The sequence below is a fragment of the Myotis nattereri genome, assembly GCF_964212035.1.
Source record: "Myotis nattereri genome assembly, chromosome: 4".
Taxonomy (NCBI): Eukaryota; Metazoa; Chordata; class Mammalia; order Chiroptera; family Vespertilionidae; genus Myotis; species Myotis nattereri.
In genome coordinates, this window is record NC_138079.1 from 61,399,589 (window position 1) to 61,420,584 (window position 20,996).

Consider the following 20,996-nt stretch of genomic DNA (forward strand, 5'->3'; position numbering starts at 1 on the left):
ATTCCAATTATATTATTTCTAATGGGAAAAAAAAAATGGTTCGGTTTTTCAACAAATTGCATCTCAAATGAACAGCCTTCCAGAGTGAACTAAGTTCCAGAACCGAGGTTCCATTGTATATCTTTCTGCAGCTACACATGCAGTACCTCAACAGCCATCACATACAACCTTTGAAGAAAAGATTTTAACCACATTCAAGTTTCTTTAAGAACACAGGTATGAGATCACATGGAAGACACACTTCTCTGGATGAGATTTTATTGGCACACTCAGGACATGAATACAAAGGAGCTCACAGGAAGGAATAAGTCCTTACCCTACATATAGTAGAAGGTTCTGCCATCTTAGTTAAATTTCTGAAAGTAATTTGGTAAATCAAGGCCTGCTCCACCCCTGACACTGTTAAGAAACTCTTTTGACCTTCTCAACACCCCCAAAATTAACAATAATCCATCATCCTTTAGGCCTTTTTGGATTCTGGAGGCAACATATTTCTCAATTGCAAATTTTACTTAAGTCTACTTATGCTGTTACTTGAAAATAGGCCCACTTAGAAGGAGACCCCCTTACACAAAGGCTCTAGAGAATTTGTTCAAATGGCCATATTACAGCATTGCCATTAATGTTCCCTAAAGACTCCTTTCATGTAGAGGCTTTAGCAACCTCCTTTTATGCATCCTGGAATCTCTAGGCCACTCAGTATGGTCATAAATTGCCTGAACATCTGGTACAAGAAACTGCTTTCCTCAGCCCCATGCTATACATCATTAGAGCAGCAATTTCTGGCTGCTACTGAACTCTCCTGGAACCAAGAGGCTCTCACGGGCCCTGAGTATGTAACCCTCTGAATTCAAGCGCTCATTATGCCTTGCAACACCTGCAAGCTTGGCATGGTCACCAAGATCTCCTTCCTACAAAATAGAGCCAAGTCTGGCCCCTCTGGCATATTCTGCCTACAGGAAGGGGTGACAGCTCCTATCTTCCATTCCTTGCCAGATGCTGTGGTGCTGCATGATTAGGTCATCTCCTTCCAATGGCTGCTGAGTGAACAGCAAAGGGAATTCCCATGCTTTGAAAATGCATTGCCACCATACACATGAGGCAGTTCCCTGGGGAGATTCTGCTTTTCATCTTTTAATCAGGATGTGCCCAATCCAGGATAGAACCTAAGGGTCAGCATACCTGGATAAACTTCAGACATTAATCTTAGCACTGGATGCCTTGGCTGACAATTAGCCCCATCTACCCATTTTTTCAGACTCTTGAACTATTGTCAATAGTTCTGCTCAATAACAGCATCAATAATACCATACCCTGGCTTTTTAACTTTGGAGGAAATAAAAAAAAAAAAACTATAGGAAACTTTCATTTCAAATATACCTTAAGTATAAATGAAGGTCAGACATGTTTCTTTATATAGTACTAGCCTGGTGCACAAAAATTTGTGCACTCAGGGGGTAGGGGGGGTCCCTCAGCCCGGTCTGTGCCCTCTTGCAGTCTGGGACCCCTCGGGAGATGATGACCTGCTGGCTTAGGCCTGCTCCAGGGTGGCAGAGGGCAGGCGCCCAATCCCTAGGTGCAGCCCCTGGTCGGGCTCAGAGCAGGGCCAATTGGGGGGTTGGAGCACCACCCCCTGTCACACTCAAGGCAGAGTCGATGGGCAGGTTGTGGGGCCACCCCCTGTCACTCACAGAGCAGGCCCAATCAGGGGGTTGGGGCGCTGCCCCCTGCCACGCACAGAGCAGGGCCCATAAGGGGTTGGGGAGCTCCCCCCTGTCATGCACAGAGCAGGGCGGATCAGGGGGTTGGGGCACTGCCACTGTCACACTCAGGGCAGGGCTGATGGGGAGGTTATGGCTCTGCCCCATCACACACAGAGCAGGGCCCGTGGAGGGGGGGTTGGGGCGCCGCACCCTGTCACACACAGAGCCGCAGGGCGATCAGGGGATTGAGGAGCTCCCCCCTATCAGGCACAGAGCAGGGCTGATCAGGGTGTTAGGGCGCCTTCCCTTGTCACGAACAGAGCAGGGCGGATAGGGAGGTTGTGGCCCCGCCCCCTGTCACACACAGAGCCGCAGGGCGATCAGGGGGTTTGGGCGCTGCCCCCGTCACACTGATCCCAGTGCCAGAAGGCCTCTCAGTTCCTCTGATCCTGGTGCCGGGAGGCCTCGAGGCTCTGCTGATCCCGGTGCTGGGAGGCATATTACCCTTTTACTATATAGGATAGAGGCCTGGTGCACGGGTGGGGGCCACCCCCTACTGGGGATGTGCCCGCAACCAAGGTGCATGCCCTTGACCAGAATCGAAACTGGGACCCTTCAGTCCGCAGGCTGACGCTCTATCCACCGAGCAGAACCAGTTAGGGCATGCCTTGGTATTTTAATGAAGATTGCATTGAATCTATAGATTGCTTTGGGTAGTATGGACATTTCAATGATGTTGATTCTAACAATCCATGAACACTGTATATTCTTCCATTTACTTATGTCTTCCTCTATCTCTTTTTTTCAGTGTCCTATCATTTTCTCAGGACAGGTCCTTTACCTCCTTGGTTGAATTTATTCCTAGGTACGTATCTTAATTTTTTTGGTGTGATGGTAAATGGGATTTCTTTTTTATTTTCTCTTTCTTTGAGTTAATTATTGGTGTATAAAAAAGGCATAGATTTCTGGGTGTTAATTTTGTATCCTGCTACATTGCCGAATTCATTGATTAATTCTAGTAGTTCTTTTAAAAGGCTGAATAATATTCTGTTGAGTGTATGTGCCACCTCTTCATATATTCATATACGTGTGTATATATATATATATATATATATATATATATATATATATATATACAATTGATTCCAGAGAGGAAAGGAGAGGGAGAGATAGAAATATCAATGATGAGAGAATCATTGATCCACTGCCTCCTGCATGCCCCCTACTGGGAATGAAGCCCACAATCTGGGCATGTGCCCTCGACCAGATTGAACCTGGGGACCTTCAGTCCATAGTCTGACACCCTCCACTGAGCCAAACCAGGGAGTACACCTTTTGTTTACTTGTTCATCCATGAATATATATTGGGTTGCTTCTATCTTTTGACTATTGCAAATAGTGTTTCTCGGAACATGAGTATGAAAATATCTCTTTGAGAACCTGTTTACAGTTCTTTAGGATATATACCAGAAGTGGGATTGTTGAATCATATGGTAGTTCTATTTTCAATTTTTTTAGTAGCTTCCATAATGTTTGCAAGTGGTTGCACTATTCACAATCCCACCAACAGAACACTGGGTTTCCAAGTCCTCCACACTATCAAAACACTTGTTATTTTAAATTTTATTTTTTAAACAACAGCCATCATAACACATGTGGTTTTAATTTGCATTTATCTAAATATTAGTGATGTCGAGCATCTTTTCATATGCTTGTTGCCTACTAGTGTATCATCTTTGATTTTCCTTTTATGTTGAACTCCTTTTTTCCTCTCTCTTTATTTAGTTCATTTATATTTATCCTTCTGGAACCGTAACTAATGTATTTTTTTAAGCTACTGATATGTATCCCCCAACATTCTCCATCTTAGTCTCACTGCTCATGTATATACTTGATATCTGCCCTATTTTCCCTATGTAAAGCTAAATAAAGAAGACACAACTACTGCTCATTTGCTACTGTGCCTAACAGTCTAGTTGGTTTCTAAATAAACCTGACTTTCTAATTTAATTGCATGAGTCAAGTGGTTTGGTTTTTTGGGGTATTATTTTATTTTTTATTTTTCTATTATGTCTGCTGGAGGGAGTCTCCTTAAATAAATTACTAAAATCACTTTAATTATCATCATTTTCTTTTCTCGTGAGCGTTTATGTTATTGGTCCAGAAGAAGGAAATAAAAGGTATTTTGATAGTGTTAATTTTAATGAACTACTTATTCTTTTTTAAGAAATTTATTACGTGATTTAATAATTATCAATAATTTTATGAAAAAGTACTCTAGCATTTTAAATTGAAAATAAGAAATAAATCTTCAGGAGATAAGCAGCTCATCCAACAGCACACAGCCAGTGAGCAGGAGCAGGGGCTTATACTAGGCAGTCTGGCTGTAGAGTCCTCTTGTGTTGCAAGAGAGGAGGGCATATGAGCCAGATGCAATCTATGTTTTCTTTGAAATGGCTATGGGGCTGTGTTATTATTCCAGAGCTGACAGAGAACAATTTAGTTCAGTGTCTGTAAAGTACTTAAGGGCCAGAATTATGAGCTTCTCTGAAAGTATAACAGAGTAAAGTAAGTTTTATACACCTCTTTTAAGGCTAAAAGTAAATGCATGCATTGTTTCTCCATTAACTCAGCCAGTGAACAGGAATATATAGTTAACATTCACAAGGGGTATTCTTAAACCATGTATACAAGTCTTAACTTCGTCTGCATATGAATTAAAATAATCAATCTCTGTTCCTTTGTTTACCAATGTGATGGTTCTGAGGCAAACTGTGGCTGTTTCTATATTTTACCAACATTTTTTTGTCAACTTATAAGAAAACTATGCTAAATTAATCAAAGGCTAATTCTTCAGGAAAGAGAAGGTAAGGAATTTATAATGCATAGGTCAGATATGGCTCAGTGTATAATTTCATCAAATGGTGGATACTATAAACCTCTTTAATTAGTGCATTTTGTATGTGGTGTTGCTATTTATCTAATTTTGTTGACACACTGAGTTTGAAGCAAGGGAGATTTGTTAATTCATTTGCTGATTTACTTCTTTATTCAGCTGTATTTATGGAGTAACTAGTACCCAAAGTAACATACAATATTAAAATACATATGAAACAGGCTAATTAAAATATAAAGTTTGCTCAAAAAACAGAAGAAAGAAGGGTAGGAATGTGCTACATGTCTGGGATAAATTATTTATTGTAATTGAGCATGAAATTTATCTCTCCATTTCCAAGTAGCCAACTTAAAAGAGGAAACATTTTGTGTACTAATAAAATCAGTGACTAATTAATGAAAGCAAACAATCTATTGTAATTTTTTTTCCTGTGAATGTAATCTAGAGAATTTATCACTTAGATTTCTACCTAAGAAACAGTCTTATTTGAATAGTTAAAAAAGAGAGAGACATGATTTATACACACACTTACAGAGAGAGAGAGAGAGAGAGAGAGAGAGAGAGAGAGAGAGAGAGAGAAAGTGGTAAGAAATTAAAAAGGATCTATCAGAGAACAGAAATGTTTATAAAAGGGGAGAAAAAACTAGAATGGTAAAAAAAAATGCACTGAAATTGTGAAGAAGATTTTCAGAGATGTCTCAAGTTAGTGGAGTAGAGAAAACCTTTTTGTAAGAAATCCAGGACTTATGACGTGCCCTGAATTAAATGTAAAAGTAAATCTAAAGCTATTTTAATGTTATATGGTAATTTTGCCCATTTCTGTGCATGTATTGATAAATGACAATTTAACTGAACAATTTCCACAAAATAGTACACTGCTTGGAATGTTAAACAGAGACAGCTTAGGGACAGTTCTGGAAGAAACCTATCATTTACTTGAATGCCCATGTCATGCATTGACTTGTGTCTTGAAAAATGTATTAAAATAAGTGCTTATTTTTTTATGACCTTCCTTGTTCTACCCAGAATTTTTAAAAGCTTATGTGCATGTCTACATATATAAACCCCTTGATAACACAGCCAGAGACTTATATTCTTCTTCTAACCCAAATAAAAGTGATTTCTTATACATATTCATAATTTATATTCTGTTGATAGCTCTCCCCCAAAAAGGAGGAAAAGTGTTGAAAATATAATTAAATCAAAAAATGCCCAGATGATATAATGAATTCAAAGAGAAGACTTGAGAGAGAATACCCATTTGTATCATATCTTTTATGTCTGCCTTCAATTTTTTAATACCAGCACATTTTCTTAGCCAATGAAATCTCCAGATTAAAAAAAAAAATCGGAATTATTTGGTACAATTTGGCATATCCTCTTTAGATTTAGCCACATCTGCCTAACATTCACTAGACATTAATGCTGTCAATTCCATCAATCATTATTACCCACACAAAGTAAAATGTTAGCCTAATTTTTTGATAGAATCATAATTTTATTTTCTGTTTTGAAAGAATCAAAGGACTACAATTCTATGCAATCCACAGGAAGCTGATTTCATCTTTTTCATTCTATAGTCATGTCTTTCCCTAGGATCTCTAATAATAATGGACATTTTCACACCCATTTTACTTTACCCCTCTGCTATAGTTAACACTGTTTTCTATTCCTCCTTCCTACAACACTCAATTTCTCTTGCTTTTATGATGATGCACTGGTTTACTTATATACTTTTCAGTTTGTTTTGGCACTTTGTCCTCTACATGACCTTTAAATGTTACAGCTCAAAGTTATTCTTTTCCTCCCGCTATGGACTCTAGCCCACACTATTTACTCATACCCTTATTCAATTAATGTCTCTATTCCCTAAATATTATTTTTTAAAGCATGCATGTATTCCAGCTCTATCTCTTTCTATATAAACTAGAGACCTGGTGCACAAACTCGTGCTTGAGTGGGGTACCTCGGCCTGGTGAATGATCGAGGCAATCAGGGCCGGCTGGCTGGGGAAGGGACTGTGGGAGGTTGGCCAGCCGCGGGAGGTTGGCTGTGGGACCGCACTGACCAAGAGGAGCCAGCTCCTGCATTGAGCATCTGCCCCGATGGTCAGTGTGCATCACAGCCAACCTCCTGAGGCCAGCCAACCTCACGTGGTCCCTCCCCTCAGCCAGCCAACCCTGATCAGTTCTGCTTGGGACTAGGCGAGATGGCTCTGATCATCTCTGATCGCTGGCCAAGCTGATGGACCCCACCCATGCACAAATTCGTGCACCAGGCCTCTAGTACTCATATAATTCTATACTGAAAATAAAGTGGAATTCAAGCTGAAGTATAGGAAAATAGGAGTATGTCTTGACACTTCTTTAGATCTACCCACTACATAGTTTATAGCTTATTCCTTTCAAAACTATCTCCTTAAATGTTTTCAAATGTGATCACTCTCCCATCACTACCTAATCTTCCCTATACTGAGTTACTTCTGTCTTGAGTCTGCTACTTGGTGACATTCTACCAGTTCTTCTCACGTTTATCTTTGTAATTTCCTTTCTATAGTATAGCTAAGGTTTAACAAAAATACTAGCGGCAGAGAAACCAAGAGACTATGAGTTTTTATTCATTATTAAATAGATCCCCAAATATATTTAAATATAAAATTGGTGGAGGTAGTTTTACTAGTAACATGTTTTCAGATAACTAGGGACAAAGTGTAACTGATTGAATTGAAACATTCTGTTGCTGGAAACCTTAAATGAGTGCCTTCTAACTTCCTCTACTTGTGACAGACTTCCCAAAAGATGGGTGATTATAGGAAAATAAAACTTAAGTTATCCTGGGAATAAATCTTTTCCTGTGGTATATTTAACATGAGAAAATAAAAATAAAGCACTAGCACCCCTTCTTGATATTAGCATTTAGTTGTTGATATTTTTAAATCAGTACCAAGTGGTATTAAACACTCCATGAATTAATTGGTCATAATATTTTAATAATAAATGTAAACTTCTAATAAAAATGTTATATATTAACATAAGAATTATGCTATGGAGAATCATTTGCTTAATGTTTATTTGGGGTAAACTTCAAAAATATTATTATTGCAGCGAGTCGTGATATTGTCAGAAACAGCTTACGGGCTAACACTGATGCAGGATTTCTGAAGTGATTTAAACTCACACTAATAAACGTCTCATTTGAATTTGGGTGAGTTATTGAACTACTGTTTAACAAATATTAACATGATATGCCTTATATACATCACAAGTTTTTCAGAAATCCAGAATGAGAGATTTACAAAGTTTCGGGGAGAGATTGGAGGAGTTAGAAGTGAATGTCAGGAAATGTTAGTTATAGTATTTCACCATCAATAGAAGCAGATATAACTCCATTGGTAGAGAATAAGTAAGTATTTGTTCTTTTTTCTAAGGGGTATGTGGAGAAAGAAAATCTGTTTTCATAGAAACTTAACATTTTATTTGCAAAATAGATTTTTCCCCCTTAAGATTGCTTTGCTCTTGTAACTATATTATTTTGGCAGTTGAAAAAACCACAAAAAGTTTCATCTGAAAATATAACTTTGACAATTATGGGGGGAAACTAATGTAATATTCATTCTAGAATACCCAATTTATTGATCATTCTAATTTTGCCAATTTAATTTCATAAAATGTGTTTGTTTTGGTATTTGCTTTTGTTTTGTAACTACTAGACTATTTAATCAAGCTTTTAGATTCTCTTCTTTCTCCTTATCGCCATCATCTGTCATCTCTGGTGGATCTTCCTATGCTCAATAAACACACACGCACACACACACACACACACACACACACTTATACATATCACTGTACAATTTAGATCAATTAAAAATTTCACTCTCACTTATGAGTCTCCACTTTGACATATTTTGGGTAAGAACAGGTTTGCCCCTAATATACAGTATCTACAGCAAACGTATAAATGAGATTCCATGGACTGTGCATATATATTCATGCATTTAAAAGTAATAAATCAAGCTTTTAAGTAAAATATGTATCTTGATAAATATAATTTCTGACAAAAGAGAAAAATATGTGTAAGTCTTTTGTTTTACCTGAAAGTAAGCAAAATATCAAAGATAATAATTACATATGTATGGGTTTATATGCTAATAATATGTGAATGAGAAAAAATAAGTATATGAAGTTTATAAATTAATAGTTATTCTATAAAAAATTGAGTAATTATCTTCTAATGATCAATATTTTCTATAATTGGCATTCATTTAACAGTGAGGATTTAAAGGATTTAACAATTGTACTTGCATTCAAAGCTTTCAAAATTTGGATAAGATTTTACATAAAGGCAAATTAAAGCTAATGCTAAAATGGTAGTTCCATGTGTTTTTAAAACAGTAATGTTATAAAAATGTATATTTATCCATTAGAATTAAGTCAAATACAAATGATAATTCATGCATATTGAATTTTTAAATAAAATTTTAACTAATACCTTTCTTTACATTTTAATATTATATTCAGCTATATTTTTTATTTAACAAAACCACAATATTTTAATCTCAGCATTCAGTGCCTATGCAGTTGCTAATATAAATAATTGCTGTCATGTTTTATGCATTTACAACCGGACCTACATGTGTACTAATATAGCACTATATGAATTATTTAACACTGCAAAATTATCCTCAGCCAACTAGTGTAATCATTATGAAAACTGTGCTAAATAATGACTAATCCTGGAAAGCACGCTAGTACTTGGGAAAAATAGAAAACAAGAAAATGCAAGTTCTGAGATTTTAAAGAAAGTGGAAAATAATAGTGTGTTTTTTTTTTTTTAAATATAACCATTTGGTGTTTATGCTACATAAGATAAATTAATTAATCTCTTTTTCCCCATAAGCACTCTGTTACTCAAATTCTTCTGTTACTCTAAAGCAGTGCCTGTTTCCAAAGATATAAGCAGTGGCATAATTCATTTACCTGTTGTTTTGAAGACATAAAACAAGAGAAGCTGAGACATGTTTCCTTGAACCTATAAGATTTTAGTCACTAAAACAGTTGAATTGTGTTATGCCACCATTGATCCCTGGAAATGAATGAAAAGGCTCTCATGTGGCCAAAAACCTATGTCCCTCACTATTACACATTATAGGATAGTTAGGCTAACACATTCGTGGCTTTACACCAAAACATGTGTGGTGTGTGATATGCATTCAAGAAATAAATATCATATAGCTATTATATAAGTGTGGAGTGTATGCAATGAACATTTAATATGTTTAACTGATTCCTGCAAGCATTATATCATACTAGAGGCCTGGTGCATGAAATTCATGCGCTGGGGGGGGGGGTGTCCCTCAGCCCAGCCTGCCCCCTCTTACAGTCTCGTAGCCCTCAGGGGATGTCCTACTGATGGCTTAGGCCTGCTCCCCACTGGGAGCGGGCCTAAGCCGCAGTCTGGCCTCCCTCTGTGGGAGGCAACCAGGCTGATCAGGGGAAGGTGCCACCCCCATCACCCTACTGCTGCTGCCACTGCAGCCGCTGCAGCCACCAAGGTATTTTCATCAACACAGACTCCAGTCCCTTCACCACGAAAAAATGACAACTTTCTTTAGGCCTTTTCAAGATCTCTCTTTCTGGCCTTTCTTTCTTTCTTTCTTTCTTTCTTTCTTTCTTTCTTCCTTCCTTCTTTCTTTCCTTTCCTTTCCTTTCCTTTCCTTTCCTTTCCTTTCCTTTCCTTTCCTTTCCTTTCCTTTCCTTTCCTTTCCTTTCCTTCTTTCCTTTCCTTTCCTTTCCTTTCCTTTCCTTTCCTTTCCTTTCCTTTCCTTTCCTTTCCTTTCCTTTCCTTTCCTTCTTTTCTTTCCTTCTTTCCTTTCCTTTCCTTCTTTCCTTTCCTTTCCTTTCCTTTCCTTTCCTTTCCTTTCCTTTCCTCACCTGAAGATATTTTTCTATTGATTTTTAGAGAGTGTGGTAAACAGAGGGAAAGACAGATAAAAACATCAATGTGAGAGGGACACTTTGATTGGTTGCCTCCTGCATGAGCCCTGATTTGGGCCCCCACCAGGGAGGAACCTCCAACCTGGATACATTCCCTTGATCAGATTCGAACCTGGCCCCCCTGCGGGTTTGTGTCTCAGCTCACTCCGGCCTGAGCAGCCCAGCACTGCAGCCGCGGGGCTGGGGCTGGTGGCTTGCCCCCTGCGTGTTGATCTCTCAGGCTCTGGGCCACACCTGCATGTTGTTCTCTCAGGCTTCAGGCCGTGCCTGGCCCCTCCTCGTGAGCTGGTCGTGACCGTTAAGGCGTACCAGCCTAATTTGCATATTACTTCTTTATTTATTTATATAGATAGATAGATAGATAGATAGATAGATAGATAGATAGATAGATAGATATAGATAGATAGATAGATTAGAGTAGTTGATCAACATCATGGTATGTTTTGAAAGAAAGCTCCCTCCTTGTACATGCCTAAATGTTCTTCTATACTTTTCAACTGATGCCTATCGCCTGAGTGTTACTTATTCCTTTAGTGAGCACAGTGTTTCTCAAACTTTTGTGCACTTCAGAATCACCTAGGAAGTTTAATTTTTTTAAAAAATACATGGACTTGAAAATTATATTTCAGTTGGGCCACACTTTAGAAACACTGATTTAAGCAATTACTTTCTTAAGAACTATATTTGATAAAGTATTATGATGACATAAATATGTTGGGACAATAGCTGAAAACTGGTTCCAAAATTAGTGGATTTTGACTTAAAAATAATAAGATCAGAAAAGGTTCAAGCATGGAAAATTGCCAGGAAAAGTCAGAACACAATAGTTCTGAGTTTTGAAGGAATAGATAGCATTGGATGTCCAAGTTAGAGACAATCGGAGCAAGTCAAGGAGGATGGTGAATTCACAATTTAGCCAAGTTAGGACTTGCCTTCTTTTCTTTCTGTAATAATCTTGTTAAATGGTGAGATATCTCTTGCTAGTAAATAGAACATATTCTATATTTTGGCAAGCTCCTCTGTAAGGGCTGTGCTACTTAATAGCGAATATGGTATTCATCCCAATCATATGTTTCAAATCTGTGGGATAGCATGCATTCAGAAGCAATTCATCATGCACATCTGTAATAGTGCTACAATTTAAAATAAGCAGCTTACATTATTGATGAAAAAATTCTTGACTGTTAAAAATCTCTTTGCTTTAAAAATATCTTTTATCATGAAATTACATCCAGATTGAATTTTATTATTTTTCTAGATTTAGGTTGTTTATATTTTACAGCAGAGTAAAATGGGGTAGAATAAAAGATATTAACTAGATTTTGGGTGGGGAGACAAGCAACAACAACAAAAGAAGAAAAATATAATATATTGATTGTTTAATGTCTGACACCATCAGCTTTAAATCCAATTACATAGTAAATAAAAAGAGTGACATTAATCATAACTCAGTAAAGATGTGTTTATCAGTTGTGAGTCAAAATGTATAAGAAAATATACAACTCTAAGGAGATAAAAGCAGAACAAATGCCTTTGCTGACAAGATGGTACATTAAGGTCAGGCTGCTGGCTCCTTGCACTAGTCCAACCTCAGAGATGCCACAGACGAAAATGATTTTGAATGGATTGGAAGAATAAAAATAAAGATGCTAAGAACTCTCTGGCCAGGCTGGGGTGTAGGAGGGTAAGAAGCCATTGCCATAGAACTGTCTAGGGACAGACTTCAGAGTTGAGGCTTTGCTCTTTGCCATGTTGCTGTTGATAGACTGCATGATACAACAACAGCAGACCCAGCCCAGTACTAATGGGTGAATGGACAGATAACATCAGGCTGCCCCTGACCTCACATAGGGAATAAAGTGGACCCAACAGAAGCAGGATTTGAGGCTGCAAATGAGTATCCTTATTTCTCTCTCCAAAGGCCTTACACACCCAAAGCAATGAACACCTGCAGAAAGGAGAGAATATCACAGAAGAGGGTTATTTTCAATCTCTCCATCTTTCGGTTTTAGGCATGTGGCTTATAAAAAAATTACCCGAGATATTGTGTGTTCCACCTGACATGTCTTTATTTCAATATGTGTGTTTGGTTCTTTCTGTGTTATTGCTTACTGATATTTTGAACTTGTCTCTGTAGGGATACAATTCTTCAAGGGGTTCTCACATATATGGATGTCCTGAGAGAAGAGATACTGACTGACTTTGTCCTATAGTATCTTTCAGGACAGTAAATATTTTTGGAAGAAATAGATTATATTTTGCTCTAGGGCAAAAGGCAGGAATGCTTACATCCCATTATAATAATGTCTCATTTCCTCAGCTGGGGTATCCTCTATTATAATAATCTACTGTATGTTAGGCGTTACTTGACTCTCTTCACATCACCCTGTGGGATTTGGGATTCGGGGTTTTGGCAAATTGCTGCTACTCCAACCACTGCTACTGTTGTGAATGATGATGTCCTTTTTCTCTGACCCAGGAGTGTGTTTTCTTCCCGGTAGCATCCACAAAATTGTGGCAGAGAAACATGTTACCTAACAAGTGGGGCAAAATCTCAGATAATTCACACTTCCTGAGAGTTATGAGGATTGCATGTTACAGTGATAGACTTGATGGAAGAGGAAGGATGTCGACCTCCTGGACCAATTAATGGGATTTTAGGAAGGTCCATAGGATTGGTAGCAAATATTTTGAACCAATTTTATGAGCAACCAGACAATAAATTGTCCTCCATTTTATTGGCTTTTCATAAGTCAAAATCAGGAATGTGGATGAAAGCTAAGTAGCCAAAAGTAGGTTTAAACATAACTCCATGGACAATGCCATGGTTGACGCTAATTCACTGCCAGCAGATGAGTTATCTGGTGGTCAGCCTCAGGCCCACCCAATTATAACAACTAGAACCAAAAATTTAATTAGCAGTATAAGGTTCTATCTTCTTTTCAGATAATAGTTACAGAGGTGTCTTTCTACACTAAGTATGAAAAGGGGAAAATTTATACCTCTGTGGGTAGAAGTAGGTGAATCCTTAGAACAATGGCTGGTTTACTTGCAGGATGGGGGTTGGGACAGCACATTTATTGCTTATTAACGAAGAATGGCAATAGCTATGTGGTCTTAAGGTGAACCCCATACTCCCACCCCTGGCCCACTTCAGTTTATTATCCCAAACTTAGATGCATGTGGAGATAACAGTAAAAGGGCTCAGAGTTTTTTTGAAGTGGGTCTTGGCTGCTATAAGCCTTTGATTCTCTTAGAGAGATTTCCCTGTGACAATACAATTTACTGTTGGAAACCATATATGAAGTATTGACTATTGCCGGGGTCCAACCCCAGCAGGTCCAGGGGTTCCCAAAGGCGTAGACGGAGTCGGCGAAGAAGGAATGACACGGAAACAGAGTTCAGTTGATCAGCAGCCTAGCCAGGATCTCCAGCCAAGTTCTGGTCTCGATCTCCAGAGAGGTTCTGCTGTTTATTGTCTTGTTACATCCGTATTTATACCAGTTGATTTTAATCCTGTCAATCTCTATTACAAAGGTTAGGGCGTTTCTTATCTCCATTCCAGGGAGTAAAGATTATGTAGCTTAAGCATGATTGTTCGTAGTTAAAGTGATTAATTACCTGCCTGGCACTTAGTTAAGAGGTTTTATTCCCTCCCTAACTTCAGGGGAAAATCCCTACCTGGGGAAACAACCTTTCTCAGAGACCTTGGTTAAAACACATAGTGCCAAGAAGGTGAGCAAACATATTAAGAACAGTATGCCATATATGCCAGGTCCCTTGAAACAGCAAGCATGGACCGGCTCCCGGCAGACTATTATTTGGAATAGTACTGCCACGAATCTGGTTTACAATGCTGATGAAGGTTATCCAAGAGAGGATGAAAATTGGGCCCAAAGAAATCTAGATCAATTCTGTGGTCACCTCTCCCACCTTGGGAAGCCTCTTAGCCCTTATACAGAAACTGGGTAAGAACTTAGATCTTAATTTTAGAAAGGCAGCACCAGAGGCCCCAGATTTATGTAGACTTCATAAAAAGAAAAAAAACATTCTGTGAATTGAACCCAAATCAGCCAAGGAGTATAAACAGCGTGGGCACAGCTGGAAAGCAATGAGGCTGTGGCTATGGAATCCACATACTGGTATATCCAAAGGTGAAACAGATGGTGTCATTAAAGAAGATGTTGCCAATGTAGAATTTGGGGTAAACAGAAAATATGGAAGTTTCATTTGATTGAGCTAGTTGCTTCTGCCATAGTGCTTGAAACCAAAGGAAAATGCGTGTTGCTTGCTGGAATAGAACTTCTTCCGCTCTTCATTGTGCCCCTGATTATGCCCACTCTCCTTACCCCAAATTCAGCTGCTATAAAAACAAGTTAAATGGGGATGGGAACAATGTCTTCCTGTCTCCTAGAAATACTGAGGGCCATCTGCCCTCATCCAATTAAGATGGGAAAACTCAGGGAAAGACAGAACTCAATCAATTGATATGATTAAAGTAATATCAATTACTATGACAGGTGGTATAGAACCTTGATACTCAAGTTGTGGCCTGAGTACCAGGAGCATCAGCATGATCTAAAAATTTGCTAGAAATTCTCAATATCTGCCCCTACTTCCGTCGCATTAAATCAAAATCTGCATTTTGATGAGATCCTAGGGTTAACTGTATTAACATTATTCATTTTGCAGACGCATTGGCATATGAGACAATAAGCATCCTTGATAGTGCTATGCTGAATAGGAGAAAGCACAACCCATTTGAAGCTCAGGACCTTCATCTGTTTAATTCCAATATTGTACAGATTTTATAACTTCAAAAGAGAAACCAGAAATGTAACTTTTAAAACAAAATTTCCAATATTTATATGTTTCTAATAATTTAAAGAAAAAAATGTAATTACTTTCTGCAATTCACAAAACATATCTAGTCATCAGATTCTGGTGGAAGCAAACAGTTTTAAATTCTCCTATAGATTTTTCACATTTTATCTAACTTTGTAGAAGTAGTGCCAATTCCCCTGAGTCATGACATAAGGCATCTTTAGGCCAGAGGGGAGAGGAAAATACCAAGGATGTTTTTATTATTACAACCTAGATGCAGAAATCAGATAGTAAAGGAGTGCTGGTTTTGAACTTATATAGCCTTCATTTGACTCTGCTTTAACATCTCTAAGTTGTGTTGGTTTTGGCAAGTTTTTACTTAATTTTTCTGCTTGTTCCATAAGCAAAATCCTGTAGTGTAGGATTACTGGGAGGATTAAGTAATGTAAAACCAGTAAAGAGCTTACCACAATGTCCATCATGAAATAAACTAATAGTTCCAATGCCGTTGTAATAACCTTGTTATTATTTAACAGGAAACAGGAAAGGGAAGATTAGATAATATAGACATGCCATTGATACAGCTCTGCCAAAAAAAGCTGCATTTAACACTCTCAAAGTTTGTTCCCTGCTGATTGATGAGGGAAGGGACTGGACAAAGACAATTTGGATGCCTGTCCAGTAAGGCCTGAGTGACGGGGATGGGGGAGGGAGGCATGGATTGCCCATCAGTCACACCTGGGAACATATTAGTGACCAGGATGGGAGTGGTCACTGCAAATACAAGATATGAATAGTTAAATATGAATATTCTGACAAAGAAGCATGCTCTCTCTCCTTTGGAACACCAGGCTCCTGGCTCACCTGTGACAGGGGTTGCGCTCCCCTGTGCCCACATGGCCCATGGTCATGTAGACCCCATCAAATAGACGAATGGACTTGAATTAGCTTGGATGTTGAACTACACCCAGCTGCAACATGGAATGGAAGTTCTAGCTTTGCTGAACTCCCAGCTGCCCTTCTTTCAGGACTGGCTTAAGGGGCATGGGACTTTGGAGCTGGAGGAATGTAACTTCATACATATAAAGCCTTTTTCTATATCTCATTCTCCTGTGGGGGATTTTAAAATTTCTTATTTCCCCAGCAACCCAAGAACCTCGCTCCCATGAGCCACAGAGGAGTTTGATTCTCCTGTAACATTATCACCATACCCTCCAACTAATGGAATGATTCCCAACCCTTTCTGCACATTAGAATAACCTGGTTTGCTATTAAAAATTACCAATCTCTGAACCTCATTCTGAAATAATTACAGCAGACTCTCCATGTATGTCCGTGGGCTCAAGTATTTAAAAATCTAGTATTTTCTAATGTGGAGCCAGATTTAACTACTATTTATCTAATGGAATAGAGCTTGTACAAATACAGTTGACTTATGACTAAAAAAGAAAGTGACTTCTCTGATCCTAAGAGTGCCTTGGTGTTTCTACATCAATTTTTTAAAATGCCATGCAATAAAAGCACATTATATTTTATTTCTACATTTATCTTCAAGTTCCTTCAAATCAAAATCTTTTTATGTTTATTTATCTCTGTATCACAGATACTTCCCCAGTTCATGCACAGGATTTTCCCATTTGTTCTCTAGATTAGTAATCACAGTATATGGAATTACTACTTATATTTCTTATCTCTATGGAATACAATATGCAGGAGTAACCCATTTCCTCCTCCATGCTCTGGCACTAACTGTTGTTTCTGAACATTAAATAAATAGATTTTGTGTGTTTTGTGTTTTTTTCCAATTTGAGCTTGTGTTTGATTCTTCTTTAAAAGTAAATTTTATTAAGCATTTCATATTTGAATAGTACATTGCAAGCTTTCCACAGTTAATTACTCTTATAAACCACTCTGAGTTAACCTTTTCTTAAAAAAATGTTTTTATTGATTTCAGAGAGGAAGGGAAAGGGAGAGAGAGATAGAAACATCAATGATGAAAGAGAATCATTGATCAGCTGCCTCCTGCACGCCTCCTACTGGGGATTGAGCCTGCAACCCAGGCATGTGACCTTGACCAGAATCGAACTCCGGACCTTTAGTCCACAGTCCAACACTATCCACTGAGTCCAACTGGCTAGGGCTGAGTTAATCTTTTTTAAAAAATCTATAAATTCACTTAAAATAAGGCACTAACAAAGTTACCAAACATTCTATTTTTTAAATGCAACAAAGGTATTTTCTTTTCATAAAAAGATTTGCATCACACTTCCTAACAGCATTACTCCTATAACGCTTTATAATTACTCACTATCAATATGTGGGCTATGTGGGATACTCAATAATAAATTCCATTTGGGAGATTTAAAGTTAAGACAGATAGAAAATCAAATTTTAAAAACTCTTAGAACAGCGGTTCTCAACCTGTGGGTCGTGACCCCTTCGGGGGTCGAATGACCCTTTCACGGGGGTCGCCTAAGACCATCGCAAAACACATATATAATTACATATTGTTTTTGTGATGAATCACTATGCTTTAATTATGTTCAATTTGTAACAATGAAACTGTGGGTCACCACAACCTGAGGAACTGTATTAAAGGGTCGCGGTATTAGGAAGGTTGAGAACCACTGTCTTAGAATGAAGGCATGTTAGCAAATGGTTAAAGAAGGGTGTGCCAGGAAGCTAAGTCCTCTAGATTGCATCAATACAGTTATGTACACGCCATTAGAGTACACACAGAGGAAGACAGTGGGGCTGTGATTGGTTTTGGATAAATTTATTTCTTGCCATTTTGTTTCTTATGTTACCAAAAGATACGATTAAATAACTGGTATTTTTTGAAAAAAAATTTTCCTCTTCCTTGAGTTCAAAACCATTAAAATAGCTGACCATAATTACTTAAGCAATAATTAGAGGGAAACTGAAGAACATCTAGGCAGAGCACGTCAGACACAAGCAATGAATCATGTTAACCACAAACCCGAAAATGCCAAGTCTTTGATGAAGTTCCCAGATAAAGATAATTAGCAACATTTCCCGTTGTTTGACTTTCCTTTTGCTTCAGAAAATAACTGTTTTTCATATCACTTGCTTTCTTTGGGGAAAACAAGTTGCAATTTCTTACCATATTTTGTGGTATTTATCTCGATATATTTCATATACTGAATTAAAATATTACATCATTCTAGTCTTCTTATATGGGGTTCTACAATATGAGATCTCAAAGCACCAACAACCAATTATTCAGGTTATGTCAATATAGATTGGATTTGTTGTACCTGGATGCTGGTACTGAAAAAAAAAAAAAAAAGTCATCCTTGTTCCTCACTTTACTCTGACAAAGTATTTTCTTTGTTTAAGCAGCTGACCATTTCTTACTGTCCTAAACCCATACTGTCCTAAACCCATTCAGCCCAACTCCCAAAACTTCTGACTCATTGTTGAACCTTTATATGTCAACTCTGCTTGATTCTCTAGACTTTTATTTTATGGCTAGAACTCTGAACATTTATTAACTTTGACCCTCAGTGGCAAAAGGTAGCTATATACTCAACCATAGTCTGATTTCAATATTCTAACTTTGAATAAAATAACTAATCTAGCTTACTTTTCTGTTTATTGCTATCCAACTCTTCTAATGGAGAGTAGGTAAAGATTCATATATATGAGTGTGTTAAGTTCTATTAATTAAGCATATCTTTTAGTCTCCATTAATCCAAACTTCTTCATGTACATACATATAAAAAAATGTTGTGAACTATCCTGTCATAAAAGAAAATATTTGAGTTCAAGAATAAAAAATATTTCTCTAATTCATATCTGTGGAATTAGAAAGCAAATCTGAGCTCAATTTATTGGTAGTGTTTGCTCATGAACACTGAGGCTGAATGAGAGTAATATGGTCTCCCACCTTTTAGCACTATTTAAGTGCTTTACATGTGTGGATGATATAAGTCTTCCTGAATCATAAATCAGAATATTTCTATTCTCTGCTCAGTTAACTTCAGTGATTCTCAATGCCTCTCAGAGAGAGTCTCTTTCCTTTGGTTGACATTCTAAAATCTCTAGTGTTATTTCTAACTATTTCTTTATATTCAACATATGTCAATGACTCAGAGTCTTCTGTATATACCATATTCTCCAGACCATCCTCTCCACCTCAACAAGACATCCTGTCTTTACTCAAGATATTTTCCAGACTGTTTAAGGGCAACTTAATTACATTTATGTTCCTTTATTTTATATCAAATTGCACTCAAATAGATATCACTTTAGGAAGAATCTGCGTCTCAATACTCATTTATTACTAATTAAAATCCCAGCGAGGTTTGCCACAGTGTGTGATCTCTCCCTTTAAGACACAACTATACGTGTATGTATAAATAGGGATAATAGTTGAAATAATTTAATGACTAGGAAGATATAAGCACAAAGCAGGCAGAATGAATGCAAGGCAGATTGAAGTGATAAGGTTATATTATACTGCACAGGAGCATGCTGGCTGAACATCAAGTATGTGTGTGTCTGCGGATCTAATGATTTGCAAATATGGTGCCAAGTTTGTATTTTTGAGAGAGAGAGAGATCTTTCTTTATAGAACTTTTATTCCCTTTTTCACGTAGAACAATTATCTGTTAGTTCTTAGATACTAACTCTAAGTTGTCAAAAAATGTAATATAGCCAACAAAAAATAAACCTTGGACTTCATAACTACTTTCTTGTCTTTGAGAGTGAATATTATTTGGTCTGGGGATAATGTAATTAATTTATATTGAATTGAAGATCATTTACTTTTTTTTAAATAGTCTGCAGACATAAACCTCTGTTTTAGACGACATCTTTTATGTTTGTTAGCTTATTCAACTGTTTTCCTTAGAAATAATTTGTGAAAATATAATTTCTTAAAAATGAAGTTAAAGCAAAAGCTATCACTACTTGAAATATGTCTATGTATTTGGAATGCTATGAAATAATTTTTAAATTTATTGAACTATTGTAATAACCTTTTTTAAATTTAGGTGATCATTTCACTGATCAAATATTAATACATAAGGATGCAATTCAAAGCAAATAGCTACAAATTTCATAAGGCTTCAAAAGGCTGATACAAAAGCAAACTTGGGTTGAAACGTGAGTTATACAATCTTATTATATAATTATATTGCAAAAAATGAAGAAAGGATCAAATATATATACCTTCTGTCACAGCTGAAAGCTACCAAGATTCTTTTCAGTGTCCTTTCTGGTCTTATTAATGCCAGATGACACATTTTCAATAAAAGAGTGTAGTAGGTAGATTTTTTCCTGATTCATACTTAGGTGTAAATTTTGAAGAACAAAAAGGTAGATTATCAATGATGAAAATCTAAATACTATGGTAGCCTAGTAGAAGAAATATTGACAAATGGAACCTGGTACAATACTTGAAGCACACCTCACATTCTATTAAAGTAAGCATTAGGTTAACCCACTGATTATATTAAAGTAATCATTTAGATTAATCACTGAAGCCATGTGGAGTTTTCAAATAATATAAACTAAAATATAATGCATATTAAATATTTTTTAAATTGAATATTA